Below are 13,935 nucleotides of genomic sequence, written 5' to 3'. Positions count from 1 at the left end.
AAAAATGTTGTCCGTAATTTATAGAATAAAACAACAATGTTCATTTTACTAAAATACCTATAAATAGCAAAAACGGAGAAACTGATTTAGAAAAGTGGTCTCTTAATTTTTCCAGAGCTGTATGTCCAGTAGTGAGGCAGTAGGGTTTTTATCAGTGTTTTTAATGGGCAGTAAGGGCCTGTATTTTGAAACGACAGCCACGCCTCGAAGCCTTGTGTAGGACGTTTGTGGCTCGATCCCGAATCGCAAAAACGCCTCCTTTTCGTTTGCCTTCGACGTTCAGGAATAGAGGAAAAGTTAATCCAGGACTAATCCAGGACCACACAGTAAACAAAATCCACCCCATGGTTTTATTCCAACTGTACTAACGGCTCTGCTGTAGCTGAGCTGCCCTGGCAGTTGGACCAAAATCCTGATATGGATTTTTTTATGTCTGGATCCGGATTATCTATCTTCCTCAGTTTTGGAATATCCAGTGTTTTTACGATTGTAATCTTTTCTTTTCACATATAGATTTGAAACAAGGCTTAGATTAATTGAACCTAACACTCTTAGGAGTCATTTGTGTGGCTCTATGTTTATCTATATTTTAAGATAAAGATAAAATATAGATACACTTGATAAGCCACTTCACACCCGCTCTTAAGGGACTTCCCCTAGATAGTGTAGTGTAGAGGGCAGTGAGGGGTGGAGTGAAGGTTTGTAGAAATGGAACGAAGCCGGAGCAGAAATTTCAGAACTGTGGCTGCAGGCAGGAGAAGGTGGAGCAGAAGAGCGGCAGCAGCAGCAGTGGAAAAAATAAATCTGTGACAGAACCGCAGTTGGGAAAAACACTGGTAAGTCTCTAGTTCGCTAATACTGGGACTTCTTCAGCGGTTTTTACAGCTGAACTGAGCTTCTTTTAAACCGCTTCAGATAAAAACAGCAGTTTGCTGGTTAGATAACCTAGTTAGTTACTTGTGTCCAGCGGCTACACGCGCAGTTAGCCTAGCTAACCCAACTAGCAGCCCGAGCTACACACCAGCGAGCGGGCGAAACCCCCAGGAAGTCCGCCAGCCTGGACCCCCAGCCTTTTCTCTAATGGAGAAAATTTCTCAACGAGCTTTAATTTTATACAAGCTTTCCCCCTGTTAATCTGAGTCCAGTCCTGCCCTCGAAAAACATCCAGTGTAAGTGGTGATAGTTTAAAGCTTCTCCCGGGAGCTAGTTAACGCGAGCTGCACTGAAGTTCTATGGGGGCGAAGTTGACAGCTCGGCTACCCCTCTACTGACCGACTGAAAGCGCACAGTTAAAAAAATGACATAGCTTAGAGCTAACTCTAACTAACAATAACATTAAATTATATTAAATAAACCCTGTAACACGCGTTTACTGAGGTTACATGTTTATTGTGTCACATTACGAACTGTTTTCTAACAGCCCATAGTTTTAAGAAAAGGGGTGAGACGTTAATATCAAAGTTAACTTACCAATTAACGTAATTTTTTCATTCCTTTTAAGTGGAAATTATAATTTATACATTTTATAACATTAATTAAAGGCTCTTTTATAAAGGCCCCTAATTTAAGAGACCACTTCGAAATGATCAGGTTCTTAGATTTTACTATTCATACTATTATTTACTGTTTTATTTATTTTTTACTATTTATTTATGAACATTGTTGTTTTATTCTATGAACTACTGACAACATTTTGTTTGATGGCTTGTGATCATCTGTCTTCCTCTCGATTCTTTTTTTTGTCTGTGATACACACAAATCTATATTAATCTTAAATCCAGTTAATTTAAATAAGTAATTGTTTCTATGTCTATTTGATTCGAAGCCATCACAAGTCATCCCTAAACACTAAAATAAACATGAAAAAAGTGTTATAAATCATACACAATTATTAAAAATGAACTATTTTAATTTCCCTCTTTGGCTCTAGTGCAGTTTTTTTCCCAATGCAGTGGGCAGGGCTAAGCTATTGTTTCATTGGCTTATAAACGTTTTCATTGTCTTATTTATAATCTATTCTTATTAATAACAGGTATCAATTAGTGTTATGTGAAAAACATTTGGAAAAAATAAGAAAATACATGATGTCCTTTGTAATAGATGCAGGGTCTGAAAGGGTTAAACATCAGCATCGGCCTGATGCGTAGATTTGAGTGAAACTTAAAACTGACATTGCTGATGGAGTTATTTATTGTTGGCTAAAACAGGACCAAGCAACACTGGCTGCATTATTACATTTGGCCGACACTGTCCAAAAAATGTCAAAACTAAAAGTATACTAGAAAAAGTTAATTTAAGCCCCAAACCAGATATGTTTAATGACTAAATCGACCTGTATGTTTTTGTAGAGAGTCCTATAAGGATCTGTGCTGCTCACTGATGGGTAAGATAGCAACAAATAAGATTAATCAAGAGGCAGCACCTATTTTACTCTGTCAAATTGTTGAGATGCTTCTCTTCCAGTTCCCTCTGAGCTCTGTGTTCCCTCAGTGTGCTTTTCTGGCTCGCCAGAGGTTTTCCTGATTTATTATTGTTATCCCAGACCCATTGTGGCAGGCTGCCTGTTGTCAGACGTACAACGACAGCTGCACTACTCGGCCCAGTGGTGGCTGGGCCTCTGGGTGTGTGTTTGCACCAACTCTCTGAGAATCTGAAATGCAGAGGATCTGATTACAAGTCAGTTTGTCCCGTTAGCGTTTCCGTCATGGTGGAACATTTTTTTAATTGTTAAGAAAATCTGCAGACACCCTCCACCTCTGCAAAAAACTGAAGTTTCAGCAGGTACTTTGGATCATGTTCTGAATCTTAGAACGGGTCTGTGTTTCACCTTCTTTGATTACACAGGCTATTTAAAAAAATCTGTAAATGACTAACCGGAACATTGGATGTTGAGGAGATAGGTTGTAAATGTGGAGTGTAAATGAGCCTCTGTTGTGGCCCCCCGTGTTCTCTTTCGAGGTTCCAAATGCAGGCCAGCTTTGACTAATTGATTAATGGAAGTCGCTGTGTTAAGCTTTCATGGACAATTCATGGCGTGCTGAGTGTGGCGATGGTGGGTGTGAAAGAGAGTGCAAGAGGAGGTTGTAGAGGCTGAGTCTTGGCAGTGTGTAAAATGTATTGTGAGCTGTCCAAAAAGCCTTCGCTGGTTCATCCAGCTGGCAGCCAGGCATGTGTAAAATCATTTGTTAAACCACTGATGTTCTTCATTCAGTGCAGTGCGTAAGTAGCAGGAAAAACGGAATGCTGTTGGTTGTCTGCATTTCTAGCTGTAGTGTGTAAACTCAGTTTCTTAGACTGGAAGTAAGAAGAACTGCCTGCCTTTTCTCGAAAAAATATGGACTTAAAGGTGCCCTAACGTGGAAATCCCATTTACCTTGGTATAGTTGAATAAGATCTTTAACAGGTTGCTATCAGATTCAGAAAAGTGGGATCAAAATAAGCCATAATATGTTAATGGCAATCTGAAATCAACTGTAATATTTGGTTTTTATGTGTCTCCGAATGTTATTGTTAGTTTTTGTTTTTATGTGTCTCTGAATGTATTCTGATGCTGGAAATTATTCTATATTAACCTATAATTTCCCAATTTTTTATTTTACCCATCCATTACCTTCCATTTATATTTTTAAGCAGTATATCCTTAAATCCAGGCAATGCATTTTATACTGGGCTATTTCAACAGTGTGGCAAATCACTGTAGTTTCTGTTAAAAGAAAAACTGCACTCTACTGAACAACAGCATTTGCTGGTATTGCTCATATAGGAATCAGCCAAAGTGTCATCTGGGATTCATGCCACTGAACAGATAGCACTCTACCCCAGCTATTTTACAGCTATTTTACTGGATCTGCAGCAGATGGACTCCTGTACTAAGCATGTTTAGAGCTAATAGCTTTGAAGCCTAATCTTTAAAAGAGCAGATTTTACCTTGTTACTGTAAATTGCTCAGAGTGGAGTTTACCTGGATTCATCACAGTATAAACATGTAAAAACAAAATCATAGTGCGCATAGAGACCTTCTATTCTAAATATTATTTTAAAAATATGGACAAGAATTTTTCGTTCATTTTGTCTGGCTTACTTATAAGTTCCTTCAGCTTGTTCTATAAAACATGGTGAACGTAAATTGCTATTTCATATGTATAATATAATATAATATAAAGGTGCTTTTGAACCAGCTTTGACCTCAAGTTCCACCATAGTATGTGAACTTACTTTTTCCCCTTTTTCTTTTTAAGAAAATGTGGAAGTGAATGCTGAGCGGTACATTATAGTATTGCGCACTTCAGTACAGGATAGTGTGAAAACTGCTTGTTTTCTCTCTTTCGCAGCACTTCCTGTTCTCGTTTCACTTTTCGGATTTACATCCTGTGTATGAGACAGAGGAGACTTCATGCTGACTTTATGGGGTTAGTCAGAAAGGAAATACATTATGTGAAATGCAAAGTCTGTCCTGTTGATATTGAAGTACAGTGTCATTGGGGAAATATGAGGATCTGCTATTGGCTTTTGTATTTTTAATGAACACGGTTCATCATCTATTGATTGGTCAGCTCATGATGCTGCACGTGTATTGCTTGTTTTCTGATTGCAGTGGGTGTAATTGTTCTCACTGGCCTGCATGCATTGCTGCGTTACTGAAACTGTCTTGTTGCCAGATCTGACTGCTCAGCTGGCATGATCTTGACTGGATCTTCTCCGTTCTGCTGCACTTTCATTGATGTCAGCAGCTGCTGGAATAATAAGATTTATGGTGTTTTCTCTCCATGGTAACAGTCTGTGAAAGTTCTAGGAACATAATACATAGATGTGCAGCTTTTTTGAAGGTAGGGTTTAATAACCCAAATGGATGAAAAAGGCGAGGTGGCATATAAAAATGGATTTAGTGTTCCTTTGTTAGAGCTGCAAAGAGGCTCTCAGCCGAAACCCTCAGTCTTGCTTTTCTTCTCAATGATACACTTTTTATGTATTTATGTAACTTGGCCCTCACTTTTTTATTTATTTGTTTTTGGGTGTTTATTTGGGCAGAGAGATTAGCCAAATACCAAACACTTCTTTTCAGCGACGTGGTGTAATGCAGTGGAGAGACTGGATGACCCAGATATTCTTTCTCAAGGACCTAGTGTCAGGGTTAACTAAACGAGGTGTGTATAGTCAGTCATAGCTTTTAGCTCCTTGCTAAATTTTGCTAATAAAACTTTAAATTGGAACTTTTTTAGTGTATGAGATGAATGTGTGAGGAGATATATCCACATCATATAAATATTATGAAACAAGCAACTATGTAGGTACCTCTATTTCTTATACTAATGCAGTCTTTAAATTACTGAGTCAAGTTGATGAAGTTTGTCTAAAGATGTGAGCCCACTGATCTCAGCAGATTTCTTCCTCTTTTTTTTTTGGAGGGACACAGAGACAGCAGTCAACTAGAGCCTGATATTGTGGCACCCTTAACAGTGATGTCTCAGAGTGGGCTTGTTGATCAGTGAAGACCCTCTGTCTTCTCCTAGACTCTGAGACACGGCCCTTTTGTATGCCACTGCTTTTGAGATGCGGAGTTCGCAGCACAGAAGTGTCCTTTCACGCTAGTGGCCGGCTGTAGGAAGAATTGTACGCCTCTGACTCCTACACGTTTTTACGACCGGCTGTGGAGACCCCCTCTGAATACCAACCCCCCATTCAGTGACCACACCAAAGCTTTTCTGCTGATCCTTACAGCCCTTTGCTACCCGCCTGAAAGTCTGTTATTAAAAAACAACACTGAAAGCTACATTCGCATAATTAAAGTGAAGTGAAGGGAACCTTCTAACCATTTTAATTAACTGTGAAGCTGAGAAAAGAAGTCTCACAGCAGTTACTTGCTATCTTTCCCGCCAACCAATGGCTCACAGATGTGTGACCACGCACTGTGTATGGAGCCTGTTGTTCAGGACATGTGGGTCTGCCCCAGCTAAGTGGGGCGTTGAGGAGTGTGATATGGCAGAAGAAGCAAGGCTGCCATTGTGGAGTTGGTCTTGTTACCCCTTGTCTGCCCCCACCTCCAGCGCCCATATAAGGACAAAATTGAGCCTGCCTCTCTGAAGCCCAGCTCAGACCTCTGTCACATTTGCTGGAGCCTGAGGGAAACACAGTTCTCTTAACCCAATTTTAGTTTTGTTTTTCTCCTCAGTCAAAACAGAGAGTGCTTTAAAAATGGATATCTAAAACCATGAGGGCTTTGCCCTGCAGAACTACAGTTTTGATGTGTAGGGTGGAGCTGCTTGTCTCTTGGTTGGATGTTTATGTTCTTTTCCTTCTCTGGGGAACAAATGCATGTTATGCATTTCAGTTTACAGCACTGCATATAGTTCAAGAATAGTTGTTTCGTCAGCTTAATGAAGCCCATGCCTCATTTCTCTTGTTATGTATGTATCTTTTGTATTAGTACTACTGAAGCTGTTTTGGTCTGCTTTGGTTTTATTTAAAAAGTGATAGTTTTTAAAATAATTTTCTCAATTAGCTCAGCCAATTAACCCACCCACCCATTAGGACTCCCCCTATCACTTGCAGCACTTCTTCTCTGATACATTTGAAGAGATGCATGGCCAGTTGTGGGGTTCTGGTTGTTATGACAAAGCAGCATGACCCTAGAATGTGTCAATTGTTGGAACCTAGTTTTTAGTTGAGTCATGTGGAACCCAGAATTTGTTTTGTTGCTGAGGTCCCCTCACAAAGATATTGCAATTAGATTTTACTAAGATTTTGTAACGGTCACAATATTTAAATTACTGACTTTTTGTAGAATTGTGAAAATAACCTCTTTTTGCTGATTTCAGAATTGTCCTTTTTGTTTGTTTAGCAAGAAAAGGATTTAACCTTAATAATCTGTTTTTAAAACTGTGGTCTTGTTTGATTTGTTTTATTTGTTTAGATGATTTTGTGTACTAAAAGTTTCATGTCCCTGTATCTGTTGGTTCTCCTGTTAAGAAATAACATAAAAAGGTCAGTGTGCAATGATTTTATCCTTTAAGACACATTATTAATATATTATATTCACTCTGCTGAAACCCTCTGTAGAACCGCTATATATAGACTTTGCTAAACTGTGGTAGGCTGAATAGATATATTAATGAGTTGGTTCTTGTGGCATTAGAGAATCTAATCTAATAATTCATTCTAAATAGGCTGCATGGATCAAGTATTGAACACATTTTTTTTAATCTTAGCAATATTTAGATATTACTTTGTTAAAAATGCAAGGAAAAAAGTTTTCCAAGATAGGTGAAAATTAAATATGTGCTTACCAATTACAACCAATAGCTATTGCATGCTCATTTAATGAGACATCTGACATGTTGTACAACTCCTTGTCTTTTGTACATACTGGTCAGCAATGGCTGAGGAGAAAGCTTGCAAAATGGCCAAAACCTCTTAAGAGGGAAATCACATTGACACTTACTATCCAAAAGTGTGACCTTAAGCTGAAGTTAAAGAACATTCTTTAAGCTGTTATGTTCTTGGTCTTCCCCGAGTGACACTTACCTCTGCATCTCCTGTAACCAATTGCCTTTTTTTGTCCCATGTAGTTAGCAGGGGTCTATATTGTTGCATTACAGCCTTCAATCTATCTCCTTCAAGTTTATGAACATTTATTTAAAGTGTGTGTGTGTGTGTGTGTGGAGATGTTTTGAATTCTTCAGTGTGCTTGAGGACATTCCCAGAAGTGCTCTTCTTAGGCCTACTTCCGCAAGCAGTTGCTGAACCACTATGCCTTTTGTTTTGGGTGCAGAATGCCTTTTCACGTTTTTTCTTTTGTGTTTTTATAGTATGTTGTGTGCCTTATTGTACAGTGACTCATTTGGGCATAAACATATCTAGAACAACTATACTGACTATGAGATCTATGCCTCAGTAAGAGCTAATAATGTGAAATCCAATTGTAAAATTCCTTAGTGCCTAATGGCCCCAGCCTTGCTGAGTCATCCTGTATTATTGTTACATGATCTGATCTGCTGTTGATCGATGCATATCTGTGCATATCTGCAAAATTGACTTTTCTCTTCTGCATTTAGAGTAATCTTGCTGTCTCAGAACTACGCCTAACAGTGGGGTGCGAGACTGTTAAATTTGTTTTCTTCAAATCTGCCCGACAGCAGCAGAAGCCTGTCACAGACACAGAGACAGGAAATTGATGTTTTTTTCTGTCTCTGTTATTGGCTTGACTTTGGTCTGTATTATACAATGTTGTTTGTCTATCACTAAATCTGTGCACCTCTCTGGCTTTTAAACTGTAAGGTATAAATATGTTTATACTTAGCTTATCTATCCTGAACAGAGAGATCCTGAACAAATTAAAGGCATGATGCATACATGGTATAAACTCTCAATTTCTGCTCTCTTTTCTCTGATAGGATGCTTTTCTGAGTAATGGGGGTAACAGTAACACAGTTTTAAACTTTAGTTGTTTAAATGGGTGAGCTAAAATCTTTTAGAAAAATAAAAATAGAGCAAACAATAGGTCACTGTGACATTAAATGTATTAATATTAAGGAAGTGCTTGCACATGGGTCTTAGTAGGGCAAAATTTCTGTCTGTGCTGTGTGTGTTTCTGGCTAATCCAGAGAACCTGATACCAGGGAGGTTTTGTTTTCGGCTTGTGTGCTGCCTACTTGGGTCAGCTTGTTTTATCAGTATAATTAGCTGTGTAAAAATGTATGTGTTTATAGGCAAAAAAAGCTTTAAGTCTTATTTTACTGTTTTTAATATCACATTTCTACAGGATAGGTTATCAATTCTTTTCCCTCTGCCCAGCTTCTATGTTGAACAGAAAGCTTTTTGCTGCTTATTTCAGTACCAAATATTGTTGTTGGCTTGCTACTATCAGGTCAGGGTGGGGGATGTTCTGTATAAATGCACACATGGACACACTCTCAGTTTTATCAGTATATTATCGTTGTGTGCTCTGTGCTCCTTGGAGATGTAGCTCTTATCCAACCACCATTTTATTAGCTTTCACCAGGCCTTGTGTTCTGATTTCCACCCACAGTTGTTTACTCGTGGGATTTTTGAATTCTACAGTTCATTGAATCTTCATGCTGCCTAACCTCTGGTTGAACTCTAAAAACTGGCTCTGCTAACAGCGAATCACTGATCTGTATGAGTTAAGACACTTTGCCAGCACCAGAACTTGCCAGATGTTTCAGATAGCAAATGGATGTCCAAGGATCTTTATGGAACACATAGGCTACGTTTAAACAGCAGGTGAAATCCAATGTTTATTTTATGTAAATTTTTTATGTGACCCATATCTGACATTCTTCTGAACAGTCTGTGCTGATTAACAGATGAAAAAAATATGGAATCACTCAATTCTGAGGAAAAAAGTATGGAATCATGAAAAACAGATAAACAAAAGATGATTCAAAATACATCACTAGTATTTAGTTGCACCACCTTTGGCTTTTATAACGGCTTTCAGTCTCTGAGGCATGGACTTGATGAGTGACAAACAGTATTCTGCATCAATTTGGTGCCAACTCTCTTTGATAGCAGTTGCCAGATCAGCTTTGCAGGTCGGAGCCTTCTTGTGGACCATTTTTTTCAATTTCCACCACAGGTTTTCAATTGGGTTGAGATCTGGACTATTTGCAGGCCATGACATCGACTGAATGTGTCTTTCTCCAAGGAATGCCTTCACTGTTTTTGCCCTATGGCACGATGCATTGTCATCTTGGAAAATTATTTCATTATCTCCAAACATCTGTTCAATTGAAGGGATGAGAAAACTGTCCAAAATGTCAATGTAAACTTGTGCATTGATAGAAGAATTAACCACAGTCATCTCCCCAGTGCCTTTGCCTGACATGCAGCCCCATATCATCAAGGACTGTGGAAATTTGGTTGTTTTCTTCAGGCAGGCCTCTTCATAAATCTCACTGGAACGGCACCAAACAAAAGTTCCAGCATCATCACCTTGTCCAATGCAGATTCTTGACTCATCACTGAAGACAACTTTCATCCAGTCATCCACAGTCCATGATTGCCTCTCCTTAGCCCACTGCAGTCTTGTTCTTTTATGTTTAGGTGTCAATGATGGTTTTCTTTTAGCTTTCCTGTATTGAAATCCCATTTCCTTTAGGCGATTTCTTACGGTTCGGTCACATACATTGGCTCCGGCTTCTTCCCATTTATGCTTCATCTGTTTAGTTGTACTTTTTCGGTTTTCAAGACAAATGGCCTTAAGTTGCTTGTCTTGACGCTTTGATGTCTTTCTCGGTCTACCAGTACGCCTGGCTTTAACAACCATTCCATGCTGTTTGTATTTGGTCCATATCTTGGATACAGCTGACTGTGAACAGCCCACATCTTTAGCAACCATGCGTGAAGAGTTACCTTCTTCAAGAAGTTTCACAATCCTCTCTTTTGTTTCAAGAGACATTTCTCTTGTTGGAGCCATGGTTCTTGCCACTCTAATTCGTCCAGCAGCCCTCCAAGGTGTCATGACTGCAGGTGTTTTTAACTGCAGACTAATGAGCAGATCTAATCTGAGGCAGGTGTCCATTTAGGGAAAGGAAATTGACTGGGTGTGTCCTTATTTTCTACCTTCAATTTGAGTGATTCCATACTTTTTTCCTCAGAATTGAGTGATTCCATATTTTTTTCCCTGTGGTTGGTCAATAAAAGTAACATTCACTGACTTCCACAATGTTTTTTCTTCATTTCTTTGAGTGTTCCTGAAAGCCAACAAGTTGCACTTTGGAATGACCTTATTATTGTATCATGTTTTTGATCAGAGTTTGTTTTACAGAATGAAATGTCTGAAGGAGTGCTCATCCAAGACTGGTGATTCCATACTTTTTGCCAGGGGTTGTATAATGAATAAAATAAAAAAGTGTCTCTTTTCTGAACTTCATTTTAAAATCAATATATTCCTAAGAACACAAATCAAACTGCAGAAAAACAGGGTTTTGTATCACCTACACCTCTAGCCTGTATACAGGACAAGGCATTTTAAGGGATTTCTTGTCAGAATCTTGAGCTTTAAAAAAATTCAGGCTTCATCACTGAGAATTTGTTCCACCTTGCAGAAAAAGTGCATTAGGACATGGGGAGCCCAGCCCAGTCCTCTCAATAGCCTTTTTTTCCATTTTTCTTTTATAGATTTTTATGTCCTTTGATGCTGCATTTGCATCCTATGCCCATGTTTGCCCATTTTATTAGAAACACAGAATGGTTGCGACATAAGGCTTGTAATAGTATTAGAACAGCAACATCGGTCCAGCTTTTTTTTTTTAACCTCATTATCCTTCCAGTGAAACCCTATTCAGAGCGGTTGTGTGCACAAACAACCCAGTCATATAATATATGGTGTAAGAATTTGGGTTTGGACTATATTTACCTGCTGTTTGAATGTTGTCAAGATGAGCAAATATCTTGGTTAATGCAAATATAGTTGAATCCTGGTGGACATGTAGGGCCACAACTGAAGTTCTAAAGCAGTTTGTAGATATGTTTTATTATTCTGCCCCTGGATAACTTAATTACCACCCTAATGAAAGATAATGTGAGCTTCACAGAGACACGAAAAGGTTTTTTAATTGAACAGGCATGCCAATAGCCAGATCAGCTTTAATTATTTTTTTTTTTTTTTTTTATTCAATCAGTCACTCTTTGGGTATGGATCACCATCTGCTGCTTCACAATGGACTCTCTTATTAGGTCTGACCATTCATCTGCAGCATAGAGAATTAAGTAAAATTTCTCAATCTACTGGTTAATCACAGTAGTTTGTCAGGAGACATCATCCTTGAGGTTGATTTGTTCTGTTCTCCAGCTTCTCTCATAACTATTTTTGTTATGGACTTACTCACTGTTGGAGTAGCTTGGATGGAAAGTGTCTAAACGTGGTCTTAGCCTTTTCAAAACTGGGCTGTGGAGCTGTTTTTTGTGAATATATCATTTTACTTGTTTGCCTAAAATCTGCTGGAACACCACAGATCGATTTTCATCCAAATCACAAAAGCTGTGCTCAGTTGTGCAATTTCTTAAGTCAAATATTTTCATACACTACAGTTATGCTTCAGATGATGTAGGCTACAAAGATTAGTAATGGGATTGAAAAAAGCTAAATAGAGATTTAACTTTTAATTTTTTTTTCTTTTTGGTTTGTTGTTCAGCAGTCGCTTACTTAGAGAGGCAAAAGACAATCCCTGGAGAGCAATGTATTTGTTTTGCAGTTTGACTTTAGCAGTATTCTGACTTTCCACCTGATTTCATTCATAGTGAAAATCATTTTGCAATATAAAAAATAACTTGGAGTACATTGACATTGGAGTGTCCAAACTGTAGCACTTGATCTGACCGTTGACATTCTTGTTTGTAGAAGTGGGGAATTCAGTTAAACGATTTACAGTTTCTCTTTTAATTTTGGTCAGGCACTTGGGAATCCCCTTTAAAAAATAAGAAGTGATGGTTGTTTAAAAAAAAACAGTGTTAAACACGTCAATACTTATGTACTTTTTTCAGCTGCAGTTAGAAGTTGGGAATTGCATATTTCAAAAGTTAGTATCTGCATCAGCACTGAAATGAGGTCTGTTCAGAGTACTTGCAGTGGTATTTAACTAAGGATTGGTGTGCCAAAGAATTCCTCACTTGCTTTAAAGTCTCTTCCTCTCATTCTGTCACTGAAGGACATGGTGTTCCCTTACTCAGACTCCTCTGGCTGCTGTGGAAGAAAGATGTCGCTCAAATGTGCTTTCTCTCTAATGACTTTGTTGCCGTGGATACTGTTGTCACGCTTACAGGAGACGAGAGGCTGCAGGCAAGATGTAGTGTTAATGTGTGTCAGATGGAGTTTATGCCTGTGGTTAACAGGAGAGACATAACCATGGCAAACCTAACCTGAGGTCAGAGGTGGGAGAAAATCTCACAATCATATTTAACCAGATGTACAAAAAACTGAATGAGTACCCTGTTAGAAGGGAAAGGCTCTTTCTGTTTTGTTATTTTCTTTCTCTCTTTCTTGCTTTCTCTATTTCGTAAACTTGAATAAAGTGTTTCTCATATTTCAGCACATGTTGCACTGTTCTGCTTGTCAGGAGCTGTTTAGTGTGTGAATCGGTTAGCTGTGGAGAGTTATCATGTCAGATTAATCTCAAAAATTCTTATGGCAGGAAGATCATTTTTGGCCCAAAGACTCCAGTTTCAGTGTTGAGCAGCTTGTATTATTCAGGTCAATGGAACATTCCATTGCAGGTCCTGAAAAACATGTTTGTTTCCTGAGATTTGAGCTCTTCCTGATTCCAGTACCTGGAGCAAGAGAGGGGAAATACCATAAATAAAATATCATTGTCACCATCATCACCAGCAGCAGCATCACCACATGACATCTCTCAGGTCTTCACAGATGCAGGTTGATTTTTAGTTGGCTGTTAGTTCCTCTCTGTGTGGAAAATTATTATGATTTACTATGTAACATTGTAGTTTACTCAAGGATATTTAATATTGTTTACAAATATTACATTTCTTCTCTTAGTGTTCCTAAAGTAAAGATCATATCAGTGAAGTGTACCGAATTAGTTGTTGGGTCAGTTCCTCGCTATAATAATGATGTAGATTGCAGTGGTAATAATAATAATAATAATAATAATAAAATGGCCGCGCTCACATCTGAGAATTGCAAAATGGTGTATTTGTTAGTTTAAGGAATCCGTGTATTATTCATTCATTGAATTTGAAATGAGCTATGATACACGGCTTGTAAAGTAGTGCAATTCACTGTTAATTTCATTCATTTGAGTTTTGTTGTGATGGTTACATTACATATTTGTTTTTACTTCTCCAAACAAACATTTGAAAGACATTAAGAAATTATGCTTAGATAAAACATTTATTTACCCAGGGTCATCATGTGACAGCAGGACCACATCAGCCAATCAAATGCGATTTCATGGAACA

General features: G+C 38.3%; 1 protein-coding gene across 3 annotated transcripts in view; it reads left to right on the top strand.

Moving 5' to 3' along the window:
* The first annotated feature begins 725 nt into the window (after positions 1 to 725).
* The window catches only part of fam49a (family with sequence similarity 49 member A), a 29,513-nt gene continuing 16,303 nt past the window's right edge, over positions 726 to 13,935 (top strand). For all 3 annotated transcript variants that reach the window (XM_049480969.1, XM_049480985.1, XM_049480966.1), the window contains exon 1: positions 726 to 836. The gene's annotated coding sequence lies outside the window, so the exon portion shown is untranslated. The remainder of the gene's footprint in view (positions 837 to 13,935) is intronic.

Source organism: Astyanax mexicanus, chromosome 1 (assembly GCF_023375975.1).
Source record: "Astyanax mexicanus isolate ESR-SI-001 chromosome 1, AstMex3_surface, whole genome shotgun sequence".
NCBI classification, from domain to species: domain Eukaryota; kingdom Metazoa; phylum Chordata; class Actinopteri; order Characiformes; family Acestrorhamphidae; genus Astyanax; species Astyanax mexicanus.
Note: the sequence above shows the minus strand (reverse complement) of the source record. Positions and strands in the feature narration are given on the sequence as shown.